Source organism: Bos javanicus, chromosome 8 (assembly GCF_032452875.1).
Source record: "Bos javanicus breed banteng chromosome 8, ARS-OSU_banteng_1.0, whole genome shotgun sequence".
NCBI classification, from domain to species: Eukaryota; Metazoa; Chordata; class Mammalia; order Artiodactyla; family Bovidae; genus Bos; species Bos javanicus.
Window position 1 is genome coordinate 27,818,404 of NC_083875.1, and position 20,062 is coordinate 27,838,465.

Below are 20,062 nucleotides of genomic sequence, written 5' to 3' on the forward strand. Positions count from 1 at the left end.
TAAAGGGGACCATATTGGAGTCAGTTCTAATGAGGTGGATGAACCTAGAGCCTATTATACAGGGTGAAGTAAGTCAGAAAGAGAAAGGTAAATATCGTATACTAACACATATATATGGAATCTAGAAAGATGGTACTGATGAATTTATTTGCAAGGCAGCAATGGATAAACAGACATAGAGAACAGACTTATGGACATGGGGGGAGGGGAAGAGAGGGTGAGATGTATGGAGAGAGTAACATCAACACTTGCTATGGGAATTTGCCGTATATCTCAGGAAACTCAAACAGGGGCCCTGTATCAACCTAGAGTGGTGGAATGGGGAGGAAGACGGGAGGGAGGTTCAAGAGGGAGGGGACACCATATGTACACCTATGGCTGATTCATGTTGATGTTTGACAGAAAACAACAAAATTCTGTAAAGCAATTATCCTTCAATGAAAAAATAAACAAAATTTAAAAACATACAACAATGCTTTAGTTTAGGAAAACATACTTATGTAACAATAGTATAGAAACATGTACCAGAAGTTAGATGTATAGCAAAATTATGCACATGCTTGTCTTGAGAAAAAGGAAAACAGAACCATAAAAAGAGAAGCTTCAGATATATCTGAAATGTTTTAGTTCAAAAAATTAAATGAAGGGACTATTATAAAATGTTAACATTTACTTATTGTGGGTGCTAGGTACAATATACATTACATTATTTTCTAAATGTTTAAGTACTAAAAATAACTTTTTTTCATAATTTTAAAACATTGCCCCAAATAAAATTTAGCATCAATGCTAAGGAATAGCTGACTTGCAAGGTATAAATCAAGTCTTAAAACTTATCATCACACGTGATTTACCTCACAGAATTTTTGCTGCTGACACATCAAAAAATAGTTTTTTTTTTTACTTTGTATAAGCTAATACCTCTTCATGACTTTTATATCAAATGCAAAACATATGGTTCCAACACTGAAACTGATAAATTGGAATTTCATCTCTTGTTTCTATAACTTCTGAGGCAAAAAGGCAAGGGAAGGAAAAAGTGAAGAAGCCAAGAGCCTCAGAGACGGCAGGGTAGTTATGATCTCTGAGTGAAAGTGAAAGTCACTCAGTCGTATCCGACTCTTTGCAACCCCATGGTATAGTTCATGGAATTCTCTAGGCCAGAATACTGGAGTGGGTAGCCTTCTCCAGGGGAATCTTCCCAACCCAGAGATCGAATCCAGGTCTCCTGCATTGCAGGCAGATTCTTAACCAGCTGAGCCAAAAGGGAAGCCCAAGAATCCTGGAGTAGGTAGCCTATCCCTTCTCCAGTGGATCTTCTGACCCAGGAATCAAACTGGGGTCTCCTGCATTTCAGGCAGATTCTTTACCAACTGAGCTATAAGGAAATCCCCAAACTTACTGATCAAGTCTCATTTAGTAAGTAAGTTTCCACCCATTCCAAATTTTAGCAGGAAAAAAAAAATTTACAATCACAATCAAATTCCACTATTCAATTTGATTGAGGGAGGAGTCATAATTATTATACAAACACCTGTTTAGCAACAAGGGATGGGTATTTGACATAGAGTGACCAACAGATGTCTAAAAATCTATTTATATATGGAGAAATTGTAGGGTACAATTCTGTTGATGTAAACACACATCATCATAAGCATCACTGGGTGAACTGAACAAACCACAGCAAACAAAAATAATAAGGGTGAAGCAAAACTAACAGTAAAATTTAAAATTAGTGAAATAATGAAAAAGATAAGAGATTGGAAGTTGAAAATCATGGAAAGTTTCAGTCAACAATAATGATACACAGATAACTCTGCATTCTTTCTGAAACTAGTAGGAATTCCTAATAACTCACAGAGTAGAAGCCAAATTACTATACTTCTGCCAGACTTATTAGGAAAACGCTGAACTAGCCTTCAGCGAGCATTGATAATTTGCTAATTTTGGTTTATGACTGCCAAATAGCTATGAATCCCATCCATGATACTCAGATGCAGGAAAAGAGTATATTACTTTTAAATTCTAGCCCGAAGTCACTACTTGCCAGATTGTGGAGAGGCACAGTATCATTACAGGAGGGGAGGTCTCACACACCATTCCTAGGGTCCAGAAAAGTCTCTGGACTGATGCTGTCCGGAACATCTGGAACAACGGTACTCAGGCCTTCACTTCATCACTGTCCCTGCCGAGGTTCACGGTGGGCAGCCTAATCCATTTAGAACGAAGTCAGGTGTCTACAGTCTTTCAGGCCAAACCTAGCTCCCCAAATCTGCACATTCCAGGCAGCCAAGGTTGTTATTTAGCCTCACGAGGTGTACCTTGCAGCCACCTCACCAGAAAGTAAATTCAGCCTGGGCTCCTGTTGGACTCACTAGCCTCCAAGGCTGTTCCTTTCTCAGTGTCTGCCTTCTTCCTTTCTTTAGTCCAGTCAATGCCACATTTTCTGATTCTCAGAAGCCCCTATCAATCCCTTTATTGGTCCTGAAGTGCAAAATCCATTTACTTGTGGGAGTGAGATAGTGTATAGAATGCTAGACACTTTAGAATGATATCAGAGGTCTGTTTTTTCCAGGGCAGAGAGCGTGAGAAGCAGACATACTTTTTAATTCTCTTTAGGTGAATCTTCACAAGGGAAAAAAGTCAAATAAACCAACGCAGGGGAAAAATACCATTCAATCCCTGGGTTGGGAAGATGCCCTGGAGAAGAAAATGGCAACCCACTATTGGAATATTCCTAGTATTCTTGCCTGGGAAATCCCATGGACAGAGGAGTCTGGCAGAATATGGTCCATGAGGTTGCAAAGAGTGGGACACGACTTAGAGCCTGAACATGCATGTACCGTATGTTCAAGGCTGGCAACAGAGGTCAGAAAATTTTCAGTTTCTCTACTTGTATTTAGCTACACTTGCATAGCACAGCCTTCCCACCTGGAAGAATCTGGTTTTTGATACCACTTCAATTGTCCTAGCTATAGAGGCTCTATGGATCAGAACATCAGCCTCGATAAGTTTTTCTAACGATTTTACGGCTTTTTGTTATTATAAAAGTAATAAATGAGTATAAATGTAAAACTTGGAGAATAAAAGTAGTATAAAGAAGAAAATAAATCACATGAAATTCACATTTTCTCATTCAGCAATAAACCACGATGTGTATATGTTTATATATTTACACTCATAACACACATACACAAAGTAATTTTGAAGAAAATTGGAATTATAATATGTATGTTTATTTCACTTAATAATATATCAGGGGCCTGTTCCTATGACCAGGCACATCTCAAGCAATTAATTTTTTATGATATTGTAGTATTCCATCGTATGAATATGAATCTGTTTTTATTGTCAAGAATCTGAGATTTTTCCATTTTTCTATATTACAAATAATGCTTTATGAGTCTCTTTGTACACAAATCATTATGTACATCTCTGATTAGTTCTTTAGAATAAATTTCTGGAATAAGAATTATCGGATTAACATTGTAGACATCGTTAAAACAATTAATACACATCCCCAAATAACACTACAGGAGAACTTTCCACTCAATTAAGTGTAGGATTCTGGTCAAAAATGGGTATTATTCCTTTTTTAAAAGTGTTGCTATTTTCATAGGCAAATTGTAGTATCATATTGATTAAATTTGCACCCCTTTAATTCCTAGTGAGGTTAAGTGTATCTTACTGGCCATGTACAGTTCTTTTGTGAACTATGTACTCACATTCACTGCCAGTTTTTGTTAGGGTGTTTGTCTTTTTCTTGTTGCTTTGAAAGAACTTCTTAAAAGTTAAGGATATAAGAAGTATAACTATTTGTGATAACATAATTTTGTATATAAAAATCCTAAGGCAGCTACTAAAAAACTGTTTGAACAAGTTCAAGCAGTTTCACCAAGGTGTCTGTATAAGATCATAATTCAAAACTCAATTGTATTTTTATACAATAACAAAAAATAAAAATGAAGTTAAGAATTCCTTTATAAATAGCATTAAAATTTAATGTTTAGGAATAAAACAAAATTTAACAAAAGAGGCACAAAACTTGTATTCTCAAAGCAGCAAAAAATCATTGAAAGAAATTAAAGAATACCTAATTGGAATGATATCCCATGTTTCTGGGACAAAGACTTAATGTTGTTTAGATGGTAATATTTTCAAAATTGATCTATGGATTCAACATACACACACACACACACACACACACACAGAAGTCGCTCAGTCACGTCCGACTCTTTGCGACCCCATAACATAGTGCCTATCAAAATCACAGCTTCGGAAAGTGACAAGTTGATCTTAAAATTCATATGGAAAATTAAAGGACGCAGAAGAACCAAAACAATATTAAAAAAAAAAAAAAGAACAAATTTAGAGGACTTAAAATTCCTGAATTCAAAGCTATTGCAAAGCTACAGGAATTAAGACAGTATCACTAGCAAAAGGATAGACAAATAGATCAATGGAATAGAATTACAGCCCAGAAATAAATCCTTGTATCTTATGGTCAGTTGACTTTTGACAGGAAAGCCAAGATAATTCATTGGGGAAGTCACTTCAATAAATAATGCTGAGACAACTGGAGACTTACATGTAAAAGAAAGCAAGAGAATTTATAACACAAAAAAATTAACTCAAAAGGGATCTAAGACATATAGAAGATCTAAAAGTTACAAAATTCTTAGAAGAAAATATGGGTAAATCTTTATGACCTTGAATTAGGCAGGAATTCTTAAATGCAACACCCAAAACCCCAGCAAAATGAAAAACTTGGACATTTTCAGACTAAAATCTTTAGTGTTTCAAAGAACACTGTCAAGAAAATGAAAAGACAACCCAAAGAAGGGATAAAATATTTATAAAGTATCTATCAGATAAGGGACTTGTGTCCAGAATACATAAAGTACATTTACAATTTAATAACAAAACCACAAATAACCCAATTAAGAAATGAACAAAAGATGTCATCAGACATTTCTCCAAAGAAAATATACAAATGACCAATAAGCACATGAAAAGGCTCTCAACATCATTAGGTATTAAAGTATTAAAGTAGTGTATTGGGAAATGCAAATCCAAACCACAATGAGGTATCACTTTCATTCACTAAGATGGTTATAAGCTAAAAGATCATAACAAGTTTTAAAGAGGATGTAGAGAAGTCAGGGTCCTCATAAACTGCTGGTGGGAATATCTTGATATAGGAAGACAGTTGTTCAAAACGTTAAACATAGACTTACTATATCACCTAGAAATTCTTAGGCATATAGTCAAGAGAAATGAAAACACATATTCACAAAAAACCCCATAAAACTTGTATATAGGTGTGCATAACAATATTATTTTTAATAGCTAAGTAGTGGAAAACCCCAGCAAATGTCCATCTGCTGGTAAATGAATGAATAAAATATGGCATATCCATATAATGTAATATTATTCAGCCATTAAAAAGGAATGAAGTATCAATTCATGTTATAACATGGATGAATTTTGAAAACAGTATTTTAAGTAAAAGAAGACCACATATTTTCTGACTCCATTGATTTGAATTATCCAGAATACACAAATCCACAGAGTAGGTGGGCTGCTTGTTACCAGAGACTAAAGAAAGGGGGAAATGAGGACTGACTACTAATGGGTATGGTAATTCTTTTTGAGTGACAAAAATGTCTGGAATTAGCGGTGATGGTTACATGACTTTTTGAATATAAAAAACAACTACTGAATTGTATACTTTAAAAGGGTTAAATCTATGATGTGGGAACTACATCTCAATGGGGAAAAAAAAAAAAAAGAGCCAAGTACTAATAGATGTTGCAAATGGTTGAACCTTGAAAACATGCTAAGAAGCCCATCACAAAAGACCACTTTTTGCTTGATTCAATTTATATGAAATGTCCTCAGTGGAAAATATCCAGATACAGAAAGTGGAAACCCCCTAGGGCTGATAGGATGGGAGGAAATGGGAATGATCTTTAATAGTCACAGAGGTTTCTTTTTGAAGTAATAAAATATTCTAAAATTAATTGCAGTGATGACTATACAAAATACCATTAATTGTACACTTAAACTGGGTAAATGTTATGGTATGTGAATTATATCCCAATGTATCTTTTAAAAGTAAAGTAAGGTTATAAATCATTTGCATATTATATATGTTGAAAATATACTTCTCCATTTGTCTTAGGACAGGTAAAGAATCTGCCTGCAATGCAGGAGCTGAAGGAGATACAGGTTCGATCCTTGGGTCAGGAAGATCTCCTGGAGGAGGGCATGGTAACACACTTCAGTATTCTTGCCTGGAGAATCCCATGGACAGAGGAGCCTGGCAGGATACAGTCCATGGGGTCGCAAAGAGTCGGACACAACTGAAGTGAATTAGCAGGCAGGTAGGCAGAGACATTACTTTGCCAATAAAGATCCGTCTAGTCAAGGTTATGGTTTTTCCAGTAGTCATGTATGGATGTGAGAGTTGGACTGTGAAGAAAGCTGAGCACAGAAGAATTGATGCTTTTTAACTGTGGTGTTGGAGAAGACTCTTCAGAGTCCCTTGGACTTCAAGGAGATCCAACCAGTTCATCATAAGAGAGATCAGTCCTGGGTGTTCATTGGAAGGACTGATGTTGAAGCTGAAACTCCAATACTTTGGCCACCTGATGAGGAGAGCTGACTCATTGGAAAAGACTCTGCTGCTGGGAAAGATTGAGGGTAGGAGGAGAAGGGGATGACAGAGGATGAGATGGTTGGATGGCATCACTGACTCGATGGACATGGGTTTAGGTGGACTCCAGGAGTTGGTGATGGATAGGGAGGCCTGGTATGCTGCGGTTCATGAGATCACAAAGAGTTGGACACAACTGAGTGACTGAACTGAACTGAACTGAGGCAGTCTTTGTTTAGTACAGAAAAATCAAGTATTTGTATGACGAAATCTGTTAATCTTTTTCCACATGATTTTTTTTCTTTTCCATTCTAAGAAAGACTACCCTACCATCATAACTGGTAAATATTTATGCATATATTCTAGTTCTCTTTGGGTTTGATTTTTAAAAACATTTAACTAAATCCTTTGAAGACGTCTCACATATTTTGCAACTATTTTGAGAGCTTCTACAAGATAATGTTCTTAACTTAGGTTTTTCTTTTTCTTTTTTCCTTTTTTTTTTTTAAAATATTGGTAAAGCATGATGATCAGAAGCTAGAATGCCCTGAATCTAGCTTTATTGCTTTGTTTTGTATTCAGACTGAAGTATAGTTTTAGCTGCTGTGATAAATCAGGAACTGTCTCCCCTCCACCTACCACCCTCCCTCAACCTCTGAATTAAACTTGGCAAATTACATTGCTGGATATGTTACTTGTTGAGTTGACTTCAGAGCTATAATCTGGAAGTTTGTCTAATTGGAATGATTAGCTTTGGTCTTGCGGTCATGAAAGAACCAAGAAAGAAGTCTGCAATATCAGATACATTCATCAGCCAAGATAGGGAGGTGTTGATGGCTTCTCTTTCATGTAAATCCAAATGGCTGTGGCATGTTTGGCTCATATTCTTTTGATTTGTGAGCTAATTTTTACAAACTGTAGGAAGAAAACTGCTGCCAACGTTATGGTTTGAAGAGTTGGCTTTTCTATCCAAAGGCACAGTAAGTGTAGTATAATGGCTGGCCTCAGATAATGAGGCGGGAGGAGGGAAAGAGAAGGTTGGCAACAGTGTGTCCCTTTCTGCCATTTTGCAGGAAATCAGAAATGGCGAAAAAAAAAAGAGAGAGAGAGAGAATGAAAATATACTCATTATTCTTCTCTCCAAAGACTTTGCCTGTCACTGATGAGTCCTGTGTTGCTCCTTAACCTTTCATTGATGACATTTAGCCCAAGGGACATCACCTGAGGGACGTTTTCTGTACCTGACAGAACTGTGCCTTTTCAAGCTTAGCAATATTCAGAGTCCTGATGATTGCCTTCTCCTTCCCAAGATGTAAAATCCCTCTCTTCTATGAGGAAATTAGGACAAGGGAGTATTACACTAAAATAATACACTGCTCCCTTTATCAGCAAATGTCTTCAGAAACGGATCTGGGGCTCTACTCCACCCTCTCCACTCAGCTCAAACTTCTTTTCCAAAGTGACAATTACCTCTTGGTCACAAATCAGATGGCCTTTTCTTTATCTTCATTCACTTCTCCCTAATAAGTAACACTGACCTTTGCCCACTCCCTTCTTTGTCAAATTATCCCATTCCCTCCTCTCATGGATGTTTATATTCCTTGGGTCAGCGTGATGAAGTAATTAAGAGTACAGACTCTAGAGTCAAAGCTTGTCTCCACCAATCAAGAGTGCTGATCCTAACTTCTTAGCAACGTGGTGTCCCCATGTATAAAATGGGGAAAATAACTGTGCTCAACTCATAGGGGTATATTAAATGAATTAGTTATAGAAGAGTGCCTCCCAGCATCTACCTTTATAGAGCACTTGCTGTTATTAGTATTTTTACTACTGCTATGGTTGTTACAGCTGCAGCTGTTATTATTGCTATTATTTCTTCTTTGGTGTCTTTTCATTGGTCTCTTCTCAAACCCTTCTATCTTTCCTCCAGACTCCTAAGTGTATTTGTGTTCTTGGGCCTCTTCTTTTTTCTTGCTTCATAAAGGAAACCTCCTTGTGTCAGATGGATCAGATTTGCTTGTGTACCACTCAGATCCTCTGAACCCCACTTCCCTCTATAGCCACTGCTGTGGTGACCAGTCCTTGCAGGCTCTGGCCAGTTTCTCATGGGTGCAACCCACAGCACCTCACCTTGGGTCCCTAACAGGTATTTCTTGACATGGGCCACTTGCAGAAAACTTGCAACACAAACATGCAGGTAAGTCCACTCTTCTGAAGGCATCCCTGACCAATGGGGAACAAGAGACAACAGATCAACACTTCCTCCTCTCTTTTAGCCCTTAGGTGAGTGGTTCATTTCAAACAGCTGCTCACAAGGTCCCAAGACACCCTTAACTAGGAAACAGTTCGATAATGACTTCTTGATTGGCTTCTTCTCCTTCCCTGAATTTACTCCTTTCTAACTTTTGCTCCCTGGGATCAAATTTCCAGAGGAATTTTCTGCTGCAAGTCTTTGCCTCAGGTTGTTTTGGGGAAAAACCAAGCTAAGACACTCATTTATTAAGTCGAGTAGTATTTAACTTCAAGGATTATCTTCTGTGCAGTTTTATCTCTAAGGTAAGGGATTTCAATTAATTTGGAGCCTAAGACTAGTCTTTGGAGGAGGGTGGGGGGTCACTGGCCCGTTTGATGACCCATATGAAAAGTAAGTAGCTACCCATGGTCCTCAGAGAAACTGAAAATATTCTTACCTGAGCACTGGTACTCAGTGTACTGGATTCCCACATAAATTCCTGCTTTTGCTTAAGACTGCTTCTCTGAACTTCTTGCCTTTGTTTTGTGGGGGTGGGGGTGGGGCATAGGTTTGTTAATTTTTGGAAGGTGGTTTTTGTTTGTTTGCTTTGGATAGAGATGAGTTCATGAGAGAAACATGAAGTGTTTTGGTGTGTGGAGTGAGGAGAGGGATGATCTGAAGCTGAGAAACAGAAGGGAGAAGTTGAAGCAGTCCTGTGGGACTTCATGTGACCGGTAAGAGCAGTTTTTCAGCTGCTGGTGACAAGTGTGGAAAGAGGCTGGAGATTAGATTCTTGTCCTTTTCCTCATTCCCAACCATCACATGAACCCAGAATAATTCTAACACCCCACAAGTAGTGGCTTTGGCAGCAACACAGAACCACAAACTTGCTCAGACACTACTGTTGCCTGAAGATCGCTGCCAGCAGAGGCAGTGCCATTTTCTTGAGCACCTCGGAGCGGCATCAGCTGGGTGGCGCAAAGCTGGAGTGAGCACAGTCAATGAAGCGGGCAGACTGGTTTATGGGCACTTCTCAGGCATTCTTCTGGGGACTCTCAGAATCCTCAAAATCTACTGGGACAGCTTTAGGTTAGAAATTTACCCCTCAGAGGTCCTCTTGACCTTTCCAATCTTCCAGAGCCATTAGCAATTTGTTTCCACCGTGACACTGCTCTGGTGACCAGCCATGAGTTCACAGGGCAAAACACAAGAGTCATCTCATACCACCCACATGTTGCCCTCACCTGAGAGCTTCCTTATAAGACTTTGTGGCTTTAGAGGCAGTGAGATCCCTGCAGTACCCATGCAAAACCACCTGAAAGCCTGAGAGTTATAACTCTACAGTGCAATCTTTGACCCAGGTGAAATGGAGCCAGAAAGTAAATTAATCCCTCTTCCTCCCCCTGGGCTTCCCTGAGAACTAGTCATGTCAATGGAATCTTGGGAGATTGGGTAATCTATCATCTTTGATACCAAGCTTTGGCAATCTAATAAACACACGCTTATGCCAGCTCCTCTTCTTTGCTGCCTCACTCCCCTTTTCCCTCATTTCAGCGACCTGGGGTTAAAATCCCTAACAATGAAGTGGTGCACAAGGGTTTGCATCAGGTTCTGCTTTCTGGGGAACAAAGAATGAGACAGGGTGGAGCTATGGTTGGGCAATCGATTAGTGGGGTTAGAGCCATTGTAATCTGGGATATTAAAATGCAAGGCTCTCTCATTCTATACTTCTCAGTCTAGCAAAGGCAGGTTAATTAAAGTTGTATCTTCTTCACTAGATTAAAATATGAAGCCCCCAATGCCCCCCAATACAAATCTCGTATTTTCTGCATACTGGAGCTTTCCACCCAGCTGTCTCTCAAACACTGCTAGCTCAAACAGCTCAATATATCCACAACTGACCTCACCTGGGGCCACTCAATATTCCCTCAAATTGATAAAACGATTCATGTAAGTTGTTTCACTTGTCATCTTTATCCTAATCATTGTCCTCATCTACCAGATTAGAAAACTCAGAGTAAGCTTGAATTCTTCCTTCTCTAGAAGAGGCCACAACTAGTCATTGCCTACCTGTTGTTTCGGCCTCTTCCATACCTGCTCCATAGTCCCTTGTTCTCTGCCCTTGCTGCCACTGTACTGGTTGAGACTTCTGTTACCATTTGCTCCAAGTATTGTGGGAATCTTCTATCGGGGTTCCCTGTCAGTTTTTATCCTCTCTGATCCATCTTGTCAATCCACTACCCCCACATCCATCATTGTATCCTTCTTCAAGTACCACAAGCTCCAAGATTTTAATAAACAGAGTCAAAATTACCCTTGAAGATTTCTTAAATATTTTGGCCTAGGAAGCACAGTATGGTCTAGGAAGCATAGTATGAAGTAGTTTTGTTAACACACTAGAGAACAAACATTAAGTGTATTAAATTTAAATCTCCCGGTTAGTTCAACATAGCTAGTTGTTTTTCCTGCACTAGAACAGATTGTATCTTCATGTTAAACACTCCATGGAGTAGTTGAATTGTGTTTCAGGGTGATGTTGTATGATACATGCACATCTATAAAAACAACCATCATCCTCAGTGTGCGGAGAGGTTCACATCATGAGAAACACTTGAAAGCTGAGACTTTTGAGGAAAAGAAACATTCACAGCCCCAACCTCACACTCACTCTGGACATGTGCTTACTGAGTGGGAAGGTGGGCAGAACTAGCTGCTCTCTTAAATTGTCTCTTGCTCTCATTCGCATTTCCCAGTGCTTTGGTTGAATTTGAATAAAGCAAATACACATGTAATGTGACTACACTGTACACATTTTTGTACATGGACCCAGTGTCCATGTAGTAGGCAATCAACAAATGAAGCCACATGATAATAATTGAATCAGGAAAACCTAATTCAAGCCCTGGTTCTAGCATAGCAAACTGTATGGTTTGGGCAGGTCAATTTACCATATTGTAACTAAATTTATTGATTCATAAAAGTGTATAATAATTGGTTTATTTACCCAAAGTCACTTTGAGTTGCTTTCATACATAGACTTTATACTTTTTATTAATAATGGTAACCATAATTATATCAACTATTTTGTATCAGACTAGGCTGGGATCTTTTCATAAATTGTTTATAATTTACTACACATTAATTAATCCTAGGGGCTTCCCAGGTGGCTCAGTAGCAAAGAATCCACTGGCCAATGCAGGAGATGTGGCTTCAAGACCTGGGTCAGTTAGATCCCCTGGAGAAGGAAATGGCTACCCATTCCAGTGTTCCTGCCTGGAAAATCCCATGGAGAGAGGAATTTGGCAGGCTGAAGTCCATGGGGTCACAAAAAAAGCTGGACAACTGAGCATCTAAACAACAAATTAGCTCTAGTAAGGGTTGTACATCAGGGTTTATGCAAACTCTACGAACAAGCTATAAAGCTTCCCTAATTATGAACAACTTCCATCAGTGCAATTTTTCAGTTCTTTTTATTGGGGCGGGGAGGTGGCAGGGAGGAGGTTGGTCATAAAACCAAAGAGTCACTCTATCAGTGTCCAGTAAAAACATCTCTTGGTATTGGGCAGTATCTTTTGCTTTAGTGGATAGACTTCTATTGATACATTGAAACTTACTGAATTTAAGACAACTTGCCATTAAGACACAAATATTTTAAAAACCAGAAAGCAAAGACAATTTTCATTTTAAAACAAACACTGTATTTTCTTGTCACTTAACATGTTCATTTTACAGTCTCAGAGCACTTTTTAAAAATTATGTATCATGCTTCTGCATACATAGGAAATGTGGGCAAAATGAGTTAAGTTTTTCCTAACCCTGCTGCACATTGAGGGGTTGTCTTCTAAATCACTTTCCCCCTCAGAATTGTTGTCCACATTTTCCAATATAATACTTTCCTCTCTTCATCAAAGGCACTGGTGATGCTGCATTTCTTAAAAGACTACATCAAATAAGTAAACCACTGGTCTTTAGTTCTTGGAGCTTCCCATGTATCTCAATGGTAAAGAACCTGCTTGCCAATGCAGAAGAGGCAGGTTCTATCCCTGGGTTGAGAATATCCCCTGGACTAGGAAATGGCAACCCACTCCAGTATTCTTGCCTGGAAAATTCGACAGACAGAGGAACCTGGTGGGCTGTAGTCCATGAGTCCCAAAGAGTCAGAGCACCTGAGCACTGAGTTCGAGTTCTTGAATCTGCTTTGCTATTATGTAGTTAGCTTTTGACTTCAGCTTTGTAGATAAAGCTCCATACATCTGATTCATCACCTCCTCACTCTCTCCTTATCATCATTAAATCTTGAAGGGTAAAACACCGTTCCACTATACTGTACACTTGTGATTTTCTTCCAAGACCCCCATTCACATTTTGTAGTTTTGATACTGGCACATTTTATGTTTATAAGGGCACAGGCAATGGGACATAAGTCCACTGAGACAACAGTTATTGTAAGTCACTATTGATTACAAAGTACACACCGTTTCAGGAATGTTAAAATGTAGGGGGAACAAAAGGCATCTTAGAGTCAATGAAACGCATTAAATCGCAAGGTCAAAGGCAGAGAAATTTTCCCTTCCAGTGTTTAAAGAGGAGAAAACTGGCTCAGAGAGAACAAGTCATTTGCCTGAGGACGCATGAGTCCAAGTGATTCCAAAGCACACTCCACCGCATCACAGTGCCTCTTCTCAGAATCCTAGCCAGTTTGCAAGTTAGATTTTACCCCAAAACAGCTCCCCATCTTCTTATTCTTTTACCATCTGTGGGGCCTGCAGTCTTCCGTTATCACTCCCACAGTGGTTTCAGTGGGTGGCGTTGCTGCATCGTTTCTCCCAGTGTCTTTGTGACTCTTCTATTTATTAGTACAGTTAAGAAGGGGCCTTTAGTCTCCAAGAAACCAGATGAGACAAATAATATCACGTGGCCAAAATGAAGACATTTTTTTACCATAGAAGAATGAAATATAGCAGTTTCAACTGACCAGAAACTTGGCAACATGTTTTATGGATTTCATTGTGCACCATTTGGATTGTTGGCAGTCAATGAAACCAAGTGCAAAACTCCAATTATTGCCTCATTTTTACCTAAACTCTACATTTTCTCTGGTTCCCCCCTAATTGTAATACTTTCACTATACATTCTGAAAATCTGCTGCAGATTTAAATATTTTCAAATAACATGAGAGATTTCTGTTAACTTGCTATACTTTTATAGAACTTTTGATCATGGCAGGCAAACTTTAGGTATTAGCTGTCCTAGTGCTGGATGATTCTGGATCTACTGGGCTATCTGTAGTATATAAGAGGCCATCCTCCAGGAGGCCTCTACTGTGTGTTTCCTATATACACCCGGCGATACATGTGACAAGGATGAAATTAAATTAACATAGAAGCATTGGCTCCACCCTACTGCCAAGAAGAAAACATTCTCTGTTGCATGCTATAGGACTTGGGTCTCTGTTTTGACAATGGTAGTAATGAACAGAACTACAGAATTGAAAGCACTGGAAGCAGGGAGTAGTCCCTGGTGGCTCAGACAATAAAGAGTCTGTTGTCAATGCAAGAGACCAGGGTTCAGTCCCTGGGTTGAGAAGATCCCCTAGAGGAGGAAATAGCAACCCACTCCAGAATTCTTGGCTGGAGAATTCCATGGATAGAGGAGGCTGATGGGCTACAGTTTATGGGGTCACAAAGAGTCGGACACGACTGAGCAACTAACACTTTTAGAAGAAGGGAGTAGATTAAAGTACACAAGCAAGGACGCCATGCTGCCCTGCTGCTGCTAAGTCACTTCAGTCATGTGCGACTCTGTGCGACCTCATAGACGGCAGCCCACCAGGCTCCCCCATCCCTGGGATTCTCCAAGCAAGAACACTGGAGTGGGTTGCCATTTCCTTCTCCAATGCATGCAAGTGAAAAGTGAAAGTGAAGTTGTGTCTGACTCTTAGCGACCCCATGGATTGCAGCCCACCAGGCTCCTCCATACGTGGGATTTTCCAGGCAAGAGTACTGGAGTGGGGTGCCATTTCCATGCTGCCCTAGGAAGGAAAAATCTGCAAAGAGAGAAAAAAAGAAACAGACTATGCAAAAACTAGAGTTTTGAGCACTAACGAGCTACTACGTAGACAAGAACTTTAAGGAGAAACCAAGGTAACAAGAATTTTTAGGAAGGTTTACTTTACTTGGTGAGATGTAATTCTTTCCCTTTACACAATGTTTAAACATTAACTTAGTAGAGACATACTATTTTTCAAGACTTTGGAAGATTCATATTTTTATATATTTTTTGGAAAGAGTACTTTCCTAAAAAAATAAAAAAAAGAAAGGACTCAAAACAAGAGAGAGAAGCCCCTGCTGGATGTTAGTTACAACATATAACCTCAGGATTCTTCCACTTGTTTTCTGATATTAACACTGGATGTCAAACTCAAAAAAGAACTTCCAGAGCCCAGTACCACTCTTCCCTATTCTGCAATTAATAAACACATAGAAGAATGACTGTCCACACCTAAAACTGTATTTTCTAGGGCTAGACAACAAATGTTCGATGTTATAAACACAGTAGAGTAGAAGCTGATTTAGAGAAGAGAGAAAACATATTAAGTAATCTGTGTATCATCATCTGAACAGTCCAGGATTGGAGGCAGTGACCCTTCCCTGACTTCAGTGACCCTCTCAATAAAATTCCAGCAGAGGTAAGAATGCCTGGAGTTCTTTGTACTTTCCTTAAATTGTAGAAAAAATAGGAGCTCAAATGAAACCTCTATTACAAATATTGGACAAGCCAAACATATTAACAGTAAAATTCTCAAATATTTTGCCAACCCCATTTTTTCAGAGGTTAAACACTCTTTTCTCCTACTCTCTGATATTATTGTTAAGTACTAAGTAACACTTTATTATATAAATATGGCCTGCCAGGTCTAATTGCTATGTGCAAAATTTACTAAATCACAAAGTAAGAGTACATATGAAGCTGCTTATAGAAAATTGCAAAGTATTTAAATGATGGGAAGAGAATGTTATGATTGGCAGGAATATACTTTTACTCTACATAAAATTGAGGAGACTGTGTAAACAAAGTCAAGTTTCCATACACAAATGATCCCCCCTCCCAATTATAAGTAACACCAAAAACAAAAAGGATGGAAATGAAAAGTGATCCCTGTGAGATAATCTATAACACTGGCATAATACAACATGTAAGTATTATTTTTTTTCTTGGACTATAGTTAAACACAGCCCTAAAGGAGTCTGCTGTTGAGTTTTGTTCTCCATTTTACCACTGCACAGTTTGTAACAAAATTTAACAATGAACAAAGCATGGAAATAATTAAGTGTGAAACAACAGTCATTGCCTCTTTCAGAAAGCTAAGTTCTCCCTCCTAATACTTGGAAATCTCTAATTTTGTCAGACATTCAAAGACACTTAGGCTCCTAAATGGGGGCATTAGTTCAATAACATGCCAGGAGCAAATGAGAGAGAGTTGCATTCATGAAACTTTGCAAGCACTTGTGTGTATTTTTAGAGAGTACTAAAGTGTTCTTTACAAATGACATCAACATTCAGGGTTCTGCCATTTCAGGGTTTAGCCTGATTTTCCCTCCAGAACTCCTATTTGTTGCTAAGATATATATCTTTGTATTTTCACCCACAAAACAATTATCCTTGCAGTCACGCTAACCTCCAGATACCTAGACTAGGACCCATTATGTTGAGATTTGCACACACCCTTGCAAACCACAATTTCCAAGTTTTTGTTCTGCCAAATGTCTCTCAGTCATTGAAAAACCGCCACTACTTGGTCTCTACTTGTTGAGAAAATAATCCGTTCCTAGGATTTCCTGGAAAGGATTGCTCCCTCATACAGGATCAATTAAGTGTGTGCTGCTTGCAAGAGTGATCACCCCACTGGCGAGACAATTGCTTCTTTAGTAGTAGCTGAACAATTTGGAGACTTGTCCTTGGATTTGGCGGGTAGAGCTGTCAGCATTCACTTGTCTCTGCACATTGGTACAGGAAGTAGCATACTTAACTCATTGTTGCATTAAAAGGCCTGATAGTGAGCATTTCTAAAGAACGGCATAATTAAGTGTGTCACCTAACATTTATGATAACAAGATTTAGCACCGACAGGTTTTATTGAAAACATTACAATTGGCTTTCATCACAACTATTAGAATTTGAGTTTCAAGAAAGCTAAATAATTTATATAGTCACATGACTACATCATTGAACCTAGATCATGGGGAAATTATATATATACAAAACTTTACATATGCATATCTGTGCATGCTCAGTCTCTTAGTCGTGTCATACTCATGGCAATCCAATGGACTGTAGCCCGCCAGGCTCCACTGTCCATGGAATTCTCCAGGCAAGAATACTGGAGTGGGTTGTCATTCTCTTCTCCAAGGAATCTTCCAGGGACTGAAACTGCATCTCCTGCACTGGCAGGCAGATTCTTTATCGTAATTTCATGAAACCAATTTTTTGGACAATTTCCCCTTTAAAGTAGCAAATAGATTAGAGAGTCTACTATGCTGAGGATTTATATCATTCCATATGTTTTCACTATAATTTTTTCCTTCCTTTCTAAAAAGTTGAAAGTAAAAATTGACATTAAAATCATCATTGTTTGTGATACTAGTGGGAGACAGATTTTTTTATTTCTCTTTTTCCTACTAGAAAAAAGTACATATTAAGTCTCTGGTAGTCTTATGCTACTTTCAGGGAACTGGCACCTTTTACTCATATACAACTTTCAACTTAGTATAATTTGTTTTCCCAAAATGATCTGATTTACTGTCTTCCAGGTACTGAAGTGAATATTTGTAATGAGGAACATTGAAATTACATGTTTCTAAGATCTCAGATTAGAAAGAATAAAGGTGGTGTTTCAATGCCATGGAAAATGAATGATATGCTAACAAATAATGCTTGCATAATTGGCTATCCAACTAGAGGAAAATAAATGTAAACTTCTACTTCATTATAAATATACAACAAAAAAATACAAATGAATTGCAGATGTTAATGCAAAAAAAAACTGTTAGACAACAGAAGAAAATTTAGAATACTTTATATGATGTAGGAGCTGGGAAAATTTAAAGACAACAATAGATCTATCAGTGTCAAAAATTAAAATTATTTGTATGAAAAAAAGTATCATATTCAAAATCTAAAGATAGTTAACTAAGAGAAATTATATGACAAAACATGAGCTAATAATTTTTATGCACAAAGACCTTATCAATTTAGAAGACAAACACAATCCAGTACATGAACTAGGAACCTCAGATGCACAAGCTGGATTTAGAAAAGGCAGAGGAACCAGGGATCAAATTGCCGACAGCCACTGGGTCATAGAAAAAGCAAGGGAATTCCAGAAAAAGCATCTACTTCTGCTTCACTGATTACATGAAAGCCTTTGACTGTGTGGATTACAACAAACTGTGAAAAACTCTTAAAGAGATGGGAATATCAGATCACCTTACCTGCCTCCTAAGAAACCTTTATGCAGATCAAGAAGCAACAGTTAGAACTGGAAATGGAACAATGGAATGGTTCAGAATTGGGAAAAGAATACGTCAAGGCTGTATACTGTCACCCTACTTATTTAACTTATATTCAGAGTTCATCAAGCAGTGCCAGGCTGGATGAATTACAAGTTGGAACCAAGATTGCTGGGAGAAATATCAACAACCTCAGATATGCAGATGTTCAGTTCAGTTCAGTTCAATTCAGTCGCTCAGTTGTGTCTGATTCTGTGACCCCATGACTGCAGCACACCAGGCCTCCCTGTCCATCACCAACTCCTTGAGTTTACTCAGACTCATGTTAATTGAGTCAGTGATGCCATCCAACCATCTTAGCCTCTATCATCCCCTTCTCTTCCAGCCTTCATTCTTTCCCAGCATCAGGGCCTTTTCAAAAGAGGCAGTTCTTCTCATCAGGAGGCCAAAGTATTGGAGTTTCAGCTTCAGCATCAGTCCTTTCAATGAATATTCAAGACTGATTTCCTTTAGGATTGACTGGTTGGATCTCCTTGCTGTGCAAGGGACTCTCAGGAGTCTTCTCCAACACCACAGTTCAAAAGCATCAATTCTTTAGTGCTCAGGTTTCTTTATAGTCCAACTCTCACATCCACACATGACTACTGGAAAAACCATAGCTTTGACTAGATGGACCTTTGTTGGCAAAGTAAAGTCTCTGCTTTTTAATATGTTATCTAGGTTGGTCATAGCTTTTCTTCCAAGGAGCAAGCATCTTTTAGTTTCATGGCTACAGTCACCATCTGCAGTGATTTTGGAGCCCAGAAAAATAAAGTCTGACACTGTTTCCATAGTTTCCCCATCTATTTGCCATGAAGTGATGCCATGATCTTAGTTTTCTGAATGTTGAGCTTTAAGCACTTTTTCACTCTCCTCTTGCACTTTCATCAAGAGGCTTTTTAGTTCTTCTTCACTTTCTGCCATAAGGGTGGTGTCATCTGCATATCTGAGGCTATTGGTATTTCTCCCTGCAATCTTGATTCCAGCTTGTGCTTCATCCAGCCCAGTGTTTCTCATGATGTACTCTGCATATAAGTTAAATAAGCAGGGTGACAATATACAGCCTTGACATACTCCTTTCCCTATTTGGAACCAATCTGTTGTTCTGTGTCCAATTCTAACTGTTGCTTCCTGACCTGCATACAAATTTCTCAAGAGGCAGGTCAGGTGGTCTGGTATTCCCATCTCTTGAAGAATCTTCCACAGTTTGTTGTGATCCACACAGTCAAAGGCTTTGGCATAGTCAATAAAGCAGATGTTTTTCTGGAACTCTCTTGCTTTTTGTATGATCCAAAGGGTGCTGGCCATTTGATCTCTGGTTCCTCTGCCTTTTCTAAATCCAGCTTGAACATCTGGAAGTTCATGGTTCACGTACTGTTGAAGCCTGGCTTAGATAATTTTGAGCATTACTTTACTAGTGTGTGAGATGAGTGCAATTGTGCAGTAGTTTGAACATTCTTTGGCATTGCCCTTCTTTGGGATTGGAATGAAAACTGACCTTTTCCAGTCCTGTGGTCACTGCTGAGTATTTCAAATTTGCTGGCATATTGAGTGCAGCACTTTCACAGCATCATCTTTCAGGATTTGAAATAGCTCAACTGGAATTCCATCACCTTCACTAGC